This window comes from Oncorhynchus keta, chromosome 34 (assembly GCF_023373465.1).
Source record: "Oncorhynchus keta strain PuntledgeMale-10-30-2019 chromosome 34, Oket_V2, whole genome shotgun sequence".
Lineage (NCBI taxonomy): Eukaryota > Metazoa > Chordata > Actinopteri > Salmoniformes > Salmonidae > Oncorhynchus > Oncorhynchus keta.
Window position 1 is genome coordinate 14705959 of NC_068454.1, and position 17284 is coordinate 14723242.

Consider the following 17284-nt stretch of genomic DNA (forward strand, 5'->3'; position numbering starts at 1 on the left):
GCTGTATACAGGGTCAGCTACAGGGTCAGCAGGGTCAGCTGTATACAGGGTCAGCTGTATACAGGGTCAGCTGTATACAGGGTCAGCTGTATACAGGGTCAGCTGTATACAGGGTCAGCTGTATACAGGGTCAGCTGTATACAGGGTCAGCTATATACAGGGTCAGCTGTATACAGGGTCAGCTATAATATATATATATATATAATATATATGCCATTTAGCAGACACTTTTATCCAAAGCGACTTACAGTCATGTGTGCATACATTCTACATTTGGGTGGTCCCGGAATCGAACCCACTACCCTGGCGTTACAAGCGCCATGCTCTACCAACTGAGCTACAGAAGGACCAGCTGTATACAGGGTCAGCTGTATACAGGGTCAGCTGTATACAGGGTTAGCTACATACAGGGTCAGCTGTATACAGGGTCAGCTATATACAGGGTCAGCTATATACAGGGTCAGCTATATACAGGGTCAGCTATATACAGGGTCAGCTGTATACAGGGTCAGCTATATACAGGGTCAGCTATATACAGGGTCAGCTATATACAGGGTTAGCTATATACAGGGTCAGCTGTATACAGGGTCAGCTATATACAGGGTCAGCTATATACAGGGTCAGCTATATACAGGGTCAGCTATATACAGGGTCAGCTATATACAGGGTCAGCTATATACAGGGTCAGCTATATACAGGGTCAGCTATATACAGGGTCAGCTATATACAGGGTCAGCTATATACAGGGTCAGCTATATACAGGGTCAGCTGTTTACAGGGCCAGCTATATACAGGGTTAGCTATATACAGGGTTAGCTATATACAGGGTCAGCTATATACAGGGTCAGCTATATACAGGGTCAGCTATATACAGGGTTCGCTATATACAGGGTCAGCTATATACAGGGTCAGCTGTATACAGGGTCAGCTATATACAGGGTCAGCTATATACAGGGTCAGCTACATACAGGGTCAGCTATATACAGGGTCAGCTATATACAGGGTCAGCTGTTTACAGGGTCAGCTATATACAGGGTCAGCTATATACAGGGTCAGCTATATACAGGGTCAGCTGTTTAAAGGGTCAGCTATATACAGGGTCAGCTATATACAGGGTCAGCTATATACAGGGTCAGCTATATACAGGGTCAGCTACATACAGGGTCAGCTACATACAGGGTCAGCTATATACAGGGTCAGCTGTATACAGGGTCAGCTACATACAGGGTCAGCTGTATACAGGGTCAGCTATATACAGGGTCAGCTATATACAGGGTCAGCTATATACAGGGTCAGCTGTATACAGGGTTAGCTATATACAGGGTCAGCTGTATACAGGGTCAGCTATATACAGGGTCAGCTATATACAGGGTCAGCTATATACAGGGTCAGCTGTATACAGGGTCAGCTACATACAGGGTCAGCTATATACAGGGTCAGCTATATACAGGGTCAGCTGTTTACAGGGTCAGCTATATACAGGGTCAGCTATATACAGGGTCAGCTATATACAGGGTCAGCTATATACAGGGTCAGCTATATACAGGGTCAGCTGTATACAGGGTCAGCTATATACAGGGTCAGCTATATACAGGGTCAGCTATATACAGGGTCAGCTATATACAGGGTCAGCTGTATACAGGGTCAGCTACATACAGGGTCAGCTGTATACAGGGTCAGCTATATACAGGGTCAGCTATATACAGGGTCAGCTATATACAGGGTTAGCTATATTCAGGGTCAGCTGTATACAGGGTCAGCTATATACAGGGTCAGCTATATACAGGGTCAGCTATATACAGGGTCAGCTGTATACAGGGTTAGCTATATACAGGGTCAGCTGTATACAGGGTCAGCTATATACAGGGTCAGCTGTATACAGAGTCAGCTACATACAGGGTCAGCTGTATACAGGGTCAGCTATATACAGGGTCAGCTATATACAGGGTCAGCTATATACAGGGTCAGCTGTTTACAGGGTCAGCTATATACAGGGTCAGCTATATACAGGGTCAGCTATATACAGGGTCAGCTATATACAGGGTCAGCTATATACAGGGTCAGCTGTTTACAGGGTCAGCTATATACAGGGTCAGCTATATACAGGGTCAGCTATATACAGGGTCAGCTATATACAGGGTCAGCTGTATACAGGGTCAGCTACATACAGGGTCAGCTGTATACAGGGTCAGCTATATACAGGGTCAGCTATATACAGGGTCAGCTATATACAGGGTTAGCTATATACAGGGTCAGCTGTATACAGGGTCAGCTATATACAGGGTCAGCTATATACGGGGTCAGCTATATACGGGGTCAGCTGTATACGGGGTCAGCTATATACAGGGTCAGCTATATACAGGGTCAGCTATATACAGGGTCAGCTGTATACAGGGTCAGCTATATACAGGGTCAGCTATATACAGGGTCAGCTGTATACAGGGTCAGCTGTATACAGGGTCAGCTATATACAGGGTCAGCTATATACAGGGTCAGCTATATACAGGGTCAGCTATATACAGGGTCAGCTATATACAGGGTCAGCTATATACAGGGTCAGCTGTATACAGGGTCAGCTGTATACAGGGTCAGCTACATACAGGGTCAGCTATATACAGGGTCAGCTATATACAGGGTCAGCTATATACAGGGTCAGCTGTTTACAGGGTCAGCTATATACAGGGTCAGCTGTTTACAGGGTCAGCTGTATACAGGGTCAGCTGTATACAGGGTCAGCTATATACAGGGTCAGCTATATACAGGGTCAGCTATATACAGGGTCAGCTGTATACAGGGTCAGCTGTATACAGGGTTAGCTATATACAGGGTCAGCTATATACAGGGTCAGCTATATACAGGGTCAGCTATATACAGGGTCAGCTATATACAGGGTCAGCTGTTTACAGGGTCAGCTGTTTACAGGGTCAGCTGTTTACAGGGTCAGCTGTTTACAGGGTCAGCTATATACAGGGTCAGCTAGGTAGATATGTACATGTAGGCAGAGAATAGGAGAAAGTTCATGTTAGCAGGATAACTAATAATAGAATACAATATTATATAGTACTACACAGTACTCCTTGAAGTCTCCTGGGGCTTTATCACCAAACAAGCTGCAGAGCTGAAATAGAACACCAGGAACTGTATTAGCAAAACAGCTCGACAAAATCCCCTGGTTTATTCCAGTCACAAAATGAAAAGAAATGAATACGTGGTTTGGAATAAGCACATTGAACAAGCAATTCCCACACTCTTCACTCACTCCAGGTCAGATCTTGGGGAAAGTAAAATAAGTCTGCAGGTTAATACTGTAAATAGTAATTGGATGACCGTTTCAGTCCCACTCCAATGTGGCTGTGGATGGCTTCATGTAAATCCAATCTTACCTACCCAGAAAGTGTGCAATCACTCTCTCTCTCTCTCTCTCTCTCTCTCTCTCTCTCTCTCTCTCTCTCTCTCTCTCTCTCTCTCTCTCTCTCTCTCTCTCTCTCTCTCTCTCTCTCTCTCTCTCTCTCTCTCTCTCTCTCTCTCTCTCTCTCTCTCTCTCACTCACTCTCACTCACTCTCTCTCTCTCTCTCTCCAGAAGACTAAGACACACACTCATACAAACACACAGACATATACACATATGCATACGCACACAGAAGCCTCACACCTTAAGGAACACCTTCCCTACTGCCCTGCAGAGATAACACATCCGTGTACTGTACATAAAGGAGATTGAGCTGCACGTTTCCTGCCCATTCTTCTTTTCTGAAAATGACATAAAATCAGGGAGATGGCAATGCACTGCAAACCAAAGGAATATGCTAATTCGTTTGTCTTTATTAATTCACGCCTGCTTGCTCTCGTGTTGAATATTTCACTGTTTTCTCCAAAATAAGTTACCCCTCTCTCTCTTTCTCTATCTCACTCTCTCTCCCAGCCCATCTCCATCCTGCCTGTTTCATCCCCCTCTTTCTCTTTCTCTCTCCCAGCCTCCACCCTGCCTTTCCCCCCCCCCACTCTCTCTCCCAGCCCCAGTCTCCACAATGCCTCGCCGCCCCCCCTCTCAATTAAATTCAATTTAAGGGCTTTATTGGCATGGGAAACATATAGGTTGTATTTACAATGGTGTTTGTTCTTCACTGGTTGCCCTTTTCTTGTGGCAACAGCTCACAAATCTTGCTGCTGTGATGGCACACTGTGGTATTTCACCCAGTAGATATGGGAGTTGATCAAAATTGGATTTGTTTTTGAAATCTTTGTGCGTCTGTGTAATCTGAGGGAAATATGTCTCTCTAATATGGTCATACATTGGGCAGGAGGTTAGGAAGTGCAGCTCAGTTTCCACCTCATTTTGTGGGCAGTGTGCACATAGCCTGTCTTCTCTTGAGAGCCAGGTCTTCCTTCGGTGGCCTTTCTCAATAGCAAGGCTATGCTCACTGAGTCTGTACATTGTCAAATATTTCCTTAATTCTGGGTAAGCCACAGTGGTCAGGTATTCTACCACTGTGTATTCTCTGTTTAGGGCTGAATAGCATTTTAGTTTGCTCAGTTTTTTGTAAACTCCTTTTAGGTAGGTATCGGCCTAATTCTGCTCTGCATGCATTATTTGGTGTTTTATGTTGTACACAGGGGATATTTTAGCAGAATTCTGCATGCAATATCAATTTGGTGTTTGTCACATTTTGTGAATTCTTGGTTGGTGAGCGGACCCCATACCTCACAACCATAAAGGGGTTCTATAACTGATTCAAGAATATTATGTTCCTTTTGATGGTATAGAAAGCCCTTCTTGCCTTTTCTCTCAGATCGTTCACAGCTTTGTGGAAGTTACCTGTGGCGCTGATTTTTAGGCCTAGTTATGTAGAGTTTTTTGTGTGCTCTAGGGCAACGGTGTCTAGATGGAATTTGTATTCGTGGTCCTTGAAATTTTTTGAGCAACATTCATTTTGTTTTATTGGGATTTACTGTCAAGGCCCAGGTGTGACAGAATCTGTGCAGAAGATCTAGGTGCTGCTGTAGGCCATCCTTGGTTGGTGACAGAAACACTAGATCATCAGCAAACAGTAGACATTTGACTTCAGATTCTAGTAGGGTGAGGCCGGGTGCGGCAGACTGTTCTTGTGCCCTCGCCAATTCGTTAATATATATGTTGAAGAGGGTGGGGCTTAAGCTGCATCCTTGTCTCACCCGCCGGCCCGGTGGAAAGAAATGTGTGTGTTTTTTGCCTATTTTAACCGCACACTTGTTGTTGGTTTACATGGATTTCATAATGTTGTAGGTTTTTCCCCCAACACCACTTTCCATCAATTTGTATAGCAAACTCTTGTGTCAAAATTAGTGGAAATATTTTCTTTTTAAATAACAAAGCATGAGAAGACTTTGCCTTTGTTTTGGTTTGTTTCTTTGTCAATTAGGGTGTGCAGGATGAATACATGGTTTGTCCTACGGTAATTTGGTAAAAAGCCAATTTGACCTTTGCTCAGTACATTGTTTTCACTTAGGAAATGTATGAGTCTGCTGTTAATGATAATGCAGAGGATTTTCCCAAGGTTACTGTTGACGCATATCCCACGGTAGTTATGGGGATCAAATGTGTCTCCACTTTTGTGCATTGGGGAAGATGCCAGAGCTAAGGATGATGTTAATAGGAATTTGTAGTCTGTATATTTTATCATTTCATTGAGGATACCATCAACCCCACAGGCCTTTTTGGGTTGGAGGGTTTGTATTTTATCTTTTAGTTCATTCAATGTAATTGGAGAATCCAGTGGGTTCTGGTAGTCTTTAATAGTAGATTCTAAGATTTGTATTTGATCATGTATATGTTTTTGCAGTTTATTCCTTGTTATAGAGCCAAAAAGATTGGAGAAATGGTTTACCCATACGTCTCAATTTTGGATAGATACCTCTTCATTTGTGTAGAGTTTACAATTTTCTATGGATTATTCAATTACATTGAGCTGATTTCTGACGTGCTGTTCCTTCTTTTTCCGTAGTGTATTTCTGTATTGTTTTAGTGATAAACCATAGTGAAGGCGTAGACTCAGGTTTTCTGGGTCTCTGTTTTTGTTTAGACAGGTTTCTCAATTTCTTTCTTAGGTTTTCACATTCTTCATCAAAACATTTGTCATTGTTGTTCATTTTCTTAGGTTGACATTGTTTTATTTGATAGGGAAGCTGAGAGGTGAAATATACTGCTTAGGTTTTCTACTGTACCTTCACTATTACAGTGAAACATTTAGTCTCTCTCTCTCTCTCTCTCTCTCTCTCTCTCTCTCTCTCTCTCTCTCTCTCTCAGCCCCATCTGCTAGCCACAGATGAAGTAATCTCTGTCATATTGTCACATGACAGGAGTTCAGATGTTAATGGCTGCACTGCTAATCCAGCTGCCGGCAAGGCTGGCCCGTGCCCACATTACCCGCACGGCGCGGCGCGGCACAGCACTGTACCAACCGCCCACCCTGCGGCACCATAACAGCTGTACCCTGCTGATGTACATTGCCAACGCTGGGCCAGGGACCACAGGAACAGGCCTGGGGTGGAGGGGTTGGAGGGATGGGCCCAACAACTCGAGCTAGGAAAGAGGGAGCACAGTTTTCAAAGCCAGAGGGTACTAAAACATAGGGAACACTATAGTCTATATATGTTTCAAGCTATAGGATGATGGAACCAAAGGGTTGATCAACTCTACAGTGAGCCAGAGAGGAGATGAGATATTTAAATGGAGAAAGGAGCACTAGAGCTATAGAACACAACAGCTACAGAGGACTAGAGCTATAGAACACAACAGCTACAGAGGACTAGAGCTATAGAACACAACAGCTACAGAGGACTAGAGCTATAGAACACAACAGCTACAGAGGACTAGAGCTATAGAACACAACAGCTACAGAGGACTAGAGCTATAGAACACAACAGCTACAGAGGACTAGAGCTATAGAACACAACAGCTACAGAGGACTAGAGCTATAGAACACAACAGCTACAGAGGACTAGAGCTATAGAACACAACAGCTACAGAGGACTAGAGCTATAGAACACAACAGCTACAGAGGACTAGAGCTATAGAACACAACAGCTACAGAGGACTAGAGCTATAGAACACAACAGCTACAGAGGACTAGAGCTATAGAACACAACAGCTACAGAGGACTAGAGCTATAGAACACAACAGCTACAGAGGACTAGAGCTATAGAACACAACAGCTACAGAGGACTAGAGCTATAGAACACAACAGCTACAGAGGACTAGAGCTATAGTACACAACAGCTACAGAGGACTAGAGCTATAGAAGACGACAGCCATAAAGGACTAGAGCTACAGAGGACTAGAGCTATAGAGCACAAAAGCTATACAGCACTAAAGCAGTAGAGGACTAGTGATATAAAGGACTAGAGCACTAGAGCTATAGAGGACTAGAGCTATAGAGGACTAGAGCTATAACGGACTAGAACAATAGAGGACTAGAGCTATAACGGACTAGAACAATAGAGGACAGAGCTATAACGGACTAGAACTATAGAGGACTAGAGCTATAGAGGACGAGCAAGTATGATGTTCAGACCGCAGGTATGATGTTCAGATGTACCAATCCTGTGCAGGTGTTGTTACACATGGTCTGCCACTGCGAGGACGATCAGCTGTCTGTCCTGTCTCCCTGTCGTGCTGTCTTAGGCGTCCAATTTATTGCCCTGACCACATCTGCAGTATTCTTGCCTCCTTGCAGCATGCCTAAGGCACGTTCACACAGATGGGCAGGGACCCTGGGCGTCTTTCTTTGGTGTATTTCAGAGTCAGTAGAAAGTCAGTAGAAAGGCCTCTTTAGTGTCCTAAGTTTTCATAACTATGACCTAAATTACCTTCCGTCTGTAAGCTGTCAGTGTCTTAACGACCGTTCCACAGGTGCATGTTTATTAATTGTTTATGGATCATTGAACAAGCATGGGAAACAGTGTTTAAAACTTCTTGACGCACCCATGCCTTTAGCGGGATCATTTTCATCAACACCCGCTGAATTGCAGCGAGTCAAATTCAAATTAAATTACTAAAAATATTACATTTTCAGTAATCACAAGTGCAATATAGCAAAACACAGCTTATTAGCTTGTTGTTAATCCACCTGGCGTGACAGATTTCAATACAGCTTTTTGGCGAAAGCATAACAAGCGTTGATGTAAGAACATCTCTCTCAGTAGATAAAATATTACAAACACTAGCAGCCAGCCAAGTAGATTGGTCACGAAAGTCAGAAAAGCAATAGATTAAATCGCTTACATTTGATGATCTTCGGATGTTTGCACTCACAAGACTCCCAGTTACACAATAAATGTTCCTTTTGTTGCGTAAAGATTATTTTTTATATCCAACATACCTCAATTTGTTTGGCGCATTATGTTCAGAAATCCACAGGCTCGAGCGGTCACGACATCGCAGACGAATATTCCAAATAGTATCCGTGATGTCCACAGAAACATGTCAAACTTTTTTTATAATCAATTCTCAGGTTGTTTTTAAAATATATAATCGATAATATATCAACCGGGACTGTTGCTTTTTCAATAGGAGAGGGAGAGACAATGGCTGCCCCGCTCTGTTGCGCAAGCAAACTCTGCGAACACCCTGCTATCCACTGACGTGATGTTATCTTTCTCGCTCATTTTTCAAAATAAAAGCCTGAAACTATGTCTCACGACTGCTGACACCTCGAGGAAGCCATAGGAATAGGAATCTGGTTGATATCCCTTTAAATGGAGGCAATGCATCCAATGGAACAGAGCGCTTTCAGGAAAAACAGCACTTCCTGGTTTGATTTTCCTCCGGTTTTCGCCTGCAATATCAGTTCTGTTATACTCATAGACAACATTTAGACCATTTTGGAAACTTTAGAGTGTTTTCTATCCTAATCTGACAATTATATTCATATACTAGTTTCTGGGCCTGAGAAATAGGCCGTTTCAAATGGGTACATTTTCTTTTGCCAAAAACTAAAATCGTGACCCCTCCACTCAAGAAGTTAAACCCTTTACAATGGAGATCTGTGAAGTTATTTGGATTTTTACAAATTATCTTTGAAAGACAGGGTCCTGAAAAAGGGACAATTATTTTTTTGCAGAGTTTAGCTTGCGCCCCCATTGCTCGGTTGCGTCATGCCATTGTTATGAGCTTTTTCAAGTCGCCCTCTATCGGCGGTGCCATAGTAGTGCCTTAAAGTGGTGATCAACCTAGTCCTTCTGGATGGAGGCTAACTACTGTTTAGTCTAAATTACTTTATAGTGTCTGGATAAACGATGACATTGCTAAATTTGTCAAATATTTAGTAGGAAACAACTTTGCCAGCATTATAATGTCGTCAACTTTACTGTAGACAGATGATAATGTTGTCATTAGCTAACAAAGTTTGTCAAAAATAGCAAGCTAAAATCTGGTGGCCACCCCTCAATATTAGCTATATAGCTAATGTTATACTGCATCTAAAGTCAATCTTGTGACATCAAAATGATGACAAAAGGTTTTCCTACTATATTATTTGCCACCTTTTGCATTACTATATTTCCAAGACACTGTAATGCACTTCTGATGAAATCTTCATCAGGGCTCATTGACGATGCATTGAGTAGAACACTAAGTCGGGCATCAGTCTAAAAATAATGCTTAAACTATATTGTGACAAAGTGAAAACAGGTTTTTAGAAATTGTTGCAAATTTATAAAACATTTAAAACTGAAATACCTTATTTACATAAGTATTCAGATGCTGTGAGACTCACGATTGAGATCAGGTGCGTCCTGTTTCCATTGATCATTCATGAGATGTTTCTACAACTTGGTTAGAGTCCACCTGTGCCAATTTCAATTGAATGGACATGATTTGGAAAGGCACACACCTGTCTATATAAGGTCCCACAGTTGACAGAGCATATCAGAGCAAAAACCAAGACATGAGGCTGAAGGAAATGCCCGTAGAGCTCTGAGACAGGAATGTGTCGAGGCACAGATCTGGGGAAGGGTAACAACACATTTCTGCAGCATTGAAGGTCCAAGAACACAGTGACCTCCATCATTCTTGAATGGAAGAAGTTTGGAACAACCAAGACTCTTCCTAGAGCTGGTCACCCGTCTAAACTGAGCAATCAGGGGAGAAGGGCCTTGGTCAGGGAGGTGACCAAGAACCCGATTGTCACTCTGACAGAGCTCCAGAGTTCCTCTGTGGAGATGGGAGAACCATCCAGAAGGAAAATCATCTCTGCAGCACTCCACTAATCAGGCCTTTATGGTAGAGTTACCAGACTGAAGCCACTCCTCAGTAAAAGGCACATGACAGCCGGCTTGGAGTTTGCCAAAAGGCACCTAAAGGACTCTCAGACCTTGAAAAACAAGATTCTCTGAAACTAAAATGTAACTGTTTGGCCTGAATGTGATATCTCAGTTCATCATTCTTTATGCATTTGCAAAATTTTAAAAACACGTTTTTTGCTTTGTCATTATAGGGTATTATTGTGTGTAGATTGATGAGGGAGAACAGCAATGTAATTCTTTTTTGGAATAAGGCTGTGACATAACAAAATGTGTAAAAAGTCAAGGGGTCTGAATACTTTCCCAACGCAAGTGGTCTCAGGAGCCAAACCCTTTATCGACAGTCTTGACTGCTTCGCGATTGCATTGGGTAGACAAAAATAAAGCCTTCATTTAGAGAAGGGGAGGCTATGCTTGGTTTTAAATCAAATAAAACTAAATGCGAAAAAACACAAGTGTGTTATGTTTCTAAATACGAATTATACAGGTACCAAAAGCACATTAGGCTATTTTTGTTCCATGTGCATAATGGGCACTGTGTGTTATGGCTGGATAGGCTGCGTTTCCCCTAAAACCAGCTTTTTGTTGGTCTTAAATATCCTTGTCAGCGCTGCCTGAAATTAGCACTGTGGATGATGTTTTTAAGGACACATCTCACATTTTTTCGCCCCCCATCTGAGTGCAAGCGAGCTGATGTAAGACAGGTCAACTCCCGAACATGGTATTAGGGCTGGGAAATGGCAGTGAGACAGTTTTTACAGGACAAAATGTACATCTCTTTCCTTATAACCCTCTCTACATCTACATCTCTTTCCTTATAACCCTCTCTACATCTACATCTCTTTCCTTATAACCCTCTCTACATCTACATATCTCTCTTTCCTTATATCCCTCTCTACATCTACATCTCTCTCTTTCCTTACATCTCTCTCTCCATCTCTTTCTTTCCTTACATCTCTCTCTCCATCTCTTTCTTTCCTTACATCTCTCTCTCCATCTCCCTCTCTCCATCTCTCTCTCTCCATCTCTTTCTTTCCTTACATCTCTCTCTCCATCTCTTTCTTTCCTTACATCTCTCTCTCCATCTCTTTCTTTCCTTACATCTCTCTCTCCATCTCCCTCTCTCCATCTCTCTCTCCCATCTCTTTCTTTCCTTACATCTCTCTCTCCATCTCTTTCTTTCCTTACATCTCTCTCTCCATCTCTTTCTTTCCTTACATCTCTCTCTCCATCTCCCTCTCTCCATCTCTCTCTCTCCATCTCTTTCTTTCCTTACATCTCTCTCTCCATCTCTTTCTTTCCTTACATCTCTCTCTCCATCTCTTTCTTTCCTTACATCTCTCTCTCCATCTCTTTCTTTCCTTACATCTCTCTCTCCATCTCTTTCTTTCCTTACATCTCTCTCTCCATCTCTCTTTCTATTAATGTCCCCTTCTTAAAGAGGGATTTCACCCTGGGGGAATCTGGGCTTGTTTTCATCATGTCTGAGGCATTTCTAGGACAGTGAGATGTGGGGTGGGGGCAGATCTAAAATGCAGTCCTGCTTTGTGGTGTTTCATGAAGGCTCTATTTTTTACTGGCTGTAGATATGGTTATCCATGTCTAATAGAGCCATTGGATGTCTTTCCACGATGTTCCTATCGGGCGGATTCATTGCTAAATATACCAGCAGGTAAAAAAATGGTCAGTCTCTGAAAGACTACAGTGTTTTGTGCTCAGGCCCATGTCCCTCCCCCAAGGCAGGCTTTTTTTTTAAGGGAGGTGGACACTAACAACAATCCCTTGGGCAAAACTGAAAGAACTGACCAGATACAATGGCTTCAAGTGATTCCTCTCATCAACACGAATTTGACGATGGAGCATCTATTAACTACATGGTGACATTCAACCAAACATGTTTCAACCGGAAGATGGCAAAGAGGATTTGAAACAAAGCGTTGGATTTAGCTACGGTTAGAAGCTCAGATACAGCACCAAGAGGGCAGATGACAAATAATTTAGCTATCTAGGTAGCTAGGTAACTAAATTAGTTTAGTTACCTAGTTTGATTGTAAAACCTCATGTTTTTTTGTCATAGATATGGCTAGCTAGTAAACAGCAAGGTACAACATTACAACCAGCTACTGTATGTTTACCAGCAAATGTTAGCACGTGACTGGAGTTGGCTAGCTAGTTAGCCTGGTGACTGCTAACTTATGTGCCATGCCTTGCATTTGTAATTGTTCAGCTTACAAGCCTCCACCTTTTTCCACCAAACATAATGATGATGGTCATTATGGCCAAACAGTTCTATTTTTGTTTCATCAGACCAGAGGACATTTCTCCAAAAAACTACAATCTTTGTCCCCATTGCAAACCGTAGTCTAGTTGCAAACCGTAGTCTAGTTGCAAACCGTAGTCTAGTTGCAAACCGTAGTCTAGTTGCAAACCGTAGTCTAGTTGCAAACCGTAGTCTAGTTGCAAACTGTAGTCTAGTTACAAACCGTAGTCTAGTTGCAAACTGTAGTCTAGTTACAAACCGTAGTCTAGTTACAAACCGTAGTCTATTTGCAAACTGTAGTCTAGTTACAAACCGTAGTCTAGTTGCAAACTGTAGTCTAGTTGCAAACCGTAGTCTAGTTGCAAACCGTAGTCTAGTTACAAACCGTAGTCTAGTTACAAACCGTAGTCTAGTTGCAAACCGTAGTCTAGTTGCAAACCGTAGTCTAGTTGCAAACCGTAGTCTAGTTACAAACCGTAGTCTAGTTGCAAACCGTAGTCTAGTTGCAAACCGTAGTCTAGTTACAAACCGTAGTCTAGTTGCAAACCGTAGTCTAGTTGCAAACCGTAGTCTAGTTGCAAACCGTAGTCCAGTTGCAAACCGTAGTCCAGTTGCAAAACGTAGTCTGACTTTTTTATGGTGGTTTTTGAGCAGTGGCTTCTTCCTTGCTGAGCAACCTTTCAGGTTACGTCGATATAGGACTCGTTTTACTGTAGATATAGATACTTTTGTACCTGTTTCCTCCAGCATTTTCACAAGGTCATTTGCTGTTGTTCTGGGATTGGTTTGCACTTTTCACACCAAAGTACGTTCATCTCTAGGACACCGAAGGTATCTCCTTCCTGAGAGGTACGACGACTGCGTGGTCCCACAGTGTTTATACTTGCGTACTTTTGTTTGTACAGATGATTGTGGTACCTTCAGGTGTTTGGAAATTGCTCCCAAGGATGAACCAGACTTATGGAGGTCTACAATTGTTTTTCTGAGGTCTTGGCCGATTTATTTTTATTTTTCCATGACGTCAAGCAAAGAGGCACTGAGTTTGAAGGTAGGCCTTGAAATACACCCACAGGTACACCTCCAATTGACTCAAATGTTGTAAATCAGAAGCTTCTAAAGCCCTTTCATAATTTTCCAAGCTGTTTAAAGGCACAATCAACTTAAGTGTTTCTAAACTTCTGACCCACTGGAATTGTGATACAGTGAATTATAAGTGAAATAATCTGTCTGTAAACAATTGTTGGAAAAATTACTTGTCATTCACAAAGTAGATGTCCTAACCGATATTCCAAAACTATAGTTTGTTAACAAGACATTTGTGCAGTGATTGAAAAATGTGTTTAATGACTCCAACCTTAGTGTATGTAAACTTCTGACATGAACTGTAAATATCTTTTGTGAACCCATAAGTGCAGGATTGATAGAAAATATCCATATTTACTTTATGGTGGTTCTACATCAGGGCTGTCTAACCCTGTTCCTGTAGATCTACAGTCCTGTATGTTCACACTCCCACCCTAATCTAGTACACCTGTTTAATAATTAGCTGTTTGATAAGCAGGGTAGTTACAACTGTGGTTGGAGCACACTGGCTACGTTTACACAGGCAGCCCAATAATTATATTTTTTCCCACAAAATTGTTTTTTTTCAGAACTGATCTAATTGGTCAAAAGACCAATTTGTGAGAAAAAAAATTGAATTAAGCTGCCTGTGTAAACGCAGCCGCAGTCCTTATCCGGCATCAGTACACTGGCAATGGTGTTCAGCATGGTGGGTTGGGGAAGCTGAGACTCTTTGTGCTTATGGCGACAGGGCTTGTTGTGTCTTTGGTGAATGGACAGCTGGATGAGACTCTGCTGAAAGTGGTGTAGGGCTTCTTAACCACCAACTCCTGGTCCTCTTGCAGAAGATTTGCTGGTACTGCACATCTCCTGGAAAGACATGGTTATGGTCTTAGTATTTGACACTTTTTGTGGAAGTGACGTAGGGCAACACAACACGCCTTTGTTGGTTAAGGTATCAACTGAATGGTAGCAGCTGGCATATTGTTTAGGGACAATGAGGGGACATTGGTTTTGAGGGGAAAGATCAGTCAACAAAGTGAATGAGCTGGGGGACTGAAGAAGGTGTGAATCTTAGGAAGGCAGTTCTTACACTGTATGAATTGTTGTGTATGTGATATTGAAGAGAAAAGGCACCTCAATCGCTCTAATACACAACAAAGTATTTACTGTGTATGTACAACCCCCGCACAACCAAAAACCCTGTACTCATCTCAAATAACTGTCTGTAAACCTCCCCCAGCCAAAAACCCTGTACTCATCTCAAAGAACTGTCTGTAAACCTCCCCCAGCCAAAAACCCTGTACTCATCTCAAAGAACTGTCTGTAAACCTCCCCCAGCCAAAAACCCTGTACTCATCTCAATGAACTGTCTGTAAACCTCCCCCAGCCAAAAACCCTGTACTCATTTCAAAGAACTGTCTGTAAACCTCCCCCAGCCAAAAGCCCTGTACTCATCTCAAAGAACTGTCTGTCAACCTCCTCCAGCCAAAAACCCTGTACTCATTTCAAAGAACTGTCTGTAAACCTCCCCCAGCCAAAAACCCTGTACTCATCTCAAAGAACTGTCTGTAAACCTCCCCAGCCAAAAGCCCTGTACTCATCTCAAAGAACTGTCTGTAAACCTCCCCCAGCCAAAAGCCCTGTACTCATCTCAAAGAACTGTCTGTCAACCTCCTCCAGCCAAAAACCCTGTACTCATTTCAAAGAACTGTCTGTAAACCTCCCCCAGCCAAAAACCCTGTACTCATCTCAAAGAACTGTCTGTAAACCTCCCCCAGCCAAAAACTCTGTACTCATCTCAAAGAACTGTCTGTAAACCTCCCCCAGCCAATTGAATTTGACAAATCACTCTTGTCAATAGTAGTAGAATTTTGTAGACATGTCTTTGTATTCTGTTTTGAGAATCTGCAAAGAAGAATGAGGTGGTGGTGCCATTACTGTTGCAGACTTGATACATTACAGTGTCCCTTGCTGGTTTCTGTTCCACAATCTTGTTGTGCTCCATAACAGTTATTATTATATATTTTTTATTATTTTTACCATTATTTAACTAGGTGTGTCTGCTCCCTCACGCTTGTGTACCTCATGCTTGTGTACCCAAAATGCACCTGCTTTGTGGTATTTTTCAGCAAGGCACTGTGGAATGACTCCAGATAACATGACATTTACAAAGAGAAAAGGTAAAAAGAGAAGGGGGTAAACTAAATTGATGATATGGTCTGGAAGGTAATCTTTAGTCCTCAGGCATTTTTCCTATTTTGTTGCCTCCAACCTGGAACTATCATTTGATTGACACAACAAGCCTACCACTTTGAAGATGCAAAATATGTTTTTACTGTAAAATAAACAAGAAAAAAAAACTGAACTTGAGCGTGCATAACTATTCAACCCCCAAAGTCAGTACTTTGTAGAGCCACCTTTTCCTGCAATTACAGCTGCAAGTCTCTTGGGGTATGTCTCTATAAGCTTGGCACATCTAGCCACTGGGATTTTTTTCCCATTATTAAAAGCAAAACTGCACAAGCTCCTTCAAGTTGGATGGGTTCTGCTGGTGTATCTTTAAGTCATACCACAGATTCTCAATTGGATTGGGGTCTGGGCTTTGACTCGGCCATTCCAAGAGATTTAAACATTTACCCTTAAACCACTCGAGTGTTGCTTTAGCAGTATGCTTAGGGTCATTGTCCTGCTGGAAGGTGAACCTCTGTCCCAGTCTCAAATCTCTGGAAGACTGAAACAGGTTTCCTTCAAAAATGTCCCTGTATTTAGCGCCATCCATCATTCCTTCAATTCTGACCAGTTTCCCAGTCCCTACCGATGAAAAACAACCCTACAGCATGATGCTGCCACCACCATGCTTCACTGTGGGGATGGTTTCCTTGGGGTGATGAGAGGTATTGGGTTTGCGAGAGACATAGCATTTTCACCAAAAAGCTACATTTTAGTCTTGTCATGACGCTAGCCCTTTCAGTGAATTGGCTAGCAGAGATGTGAACAACCAAACTCCCTCTCCTGGAAGGAGGGGGGGGGTCGGTTTTACAACCCCCATGTCATAATTTCCATAAAGAGATTCTCCATGGCCATGCAGTAAGACAAAGGGATTATCAGGCCCAATTCTACTACATCTCAGAATTTGAGAATGGAACAGTATTCATATTTTGGAGAACGTGTAAACGGTCAGTGGAGAAGCCAGGTCCATTTTGTTTCTTGTTTGTGACCTCATGAAAGACAATACAGCCACATCATCCTAACTCTGTTATGAGGTTTGCATCTAATTCTTGTATAAAATGAATGAGTAAAGATGAAACTGTTTGCGAAATTATGTAATATGATGTTGACTTTTAACCTCTCTAGGCTAGGGGGCGTTATTTTCACGTCCGGATGAAAAGTGTGCCCAAAGTAAACTGCCTGCTACTCAGGTCCAGAAGCTAGGATATGCGTATTATTAGTAGATTTGGATAGACTGTTTGAATGATGTCTGTGAGTATAACAGAATGTATTTGGCAGGCAAAATCCCGAGGACAAACTCTCCAGGATTTTTTTTTGGGAGGTCGGTCACTCTCTTTTCAATGGATTTCTATGTGGATCTAGATTTCTAAAGCACTTGCTTGCAGTTCCTATAGCTTCCACTGGATATCAACAGTCTTTAGAAATTGGTTGATGTTTTTCCTTTGAGAAAT

The 17284-nt window shown here is 42.3% G+C and overlaps 1 protein-coding gene across 7 annotated transcripts in view; it reads right to left on the reverse strand.

Annotated features, from left to right (window-relative positions):
- Nucleotides 1–17284, reverse strand: part of LOC118366765 (interleukin-1 receptor accessory protein-like 1-B) — a 580901-nt gene that overhangs the window by 434323 nt on the left and 129294 nt on the right. The gene's annotated exons all lie outside the window — the stretch shown is intronic.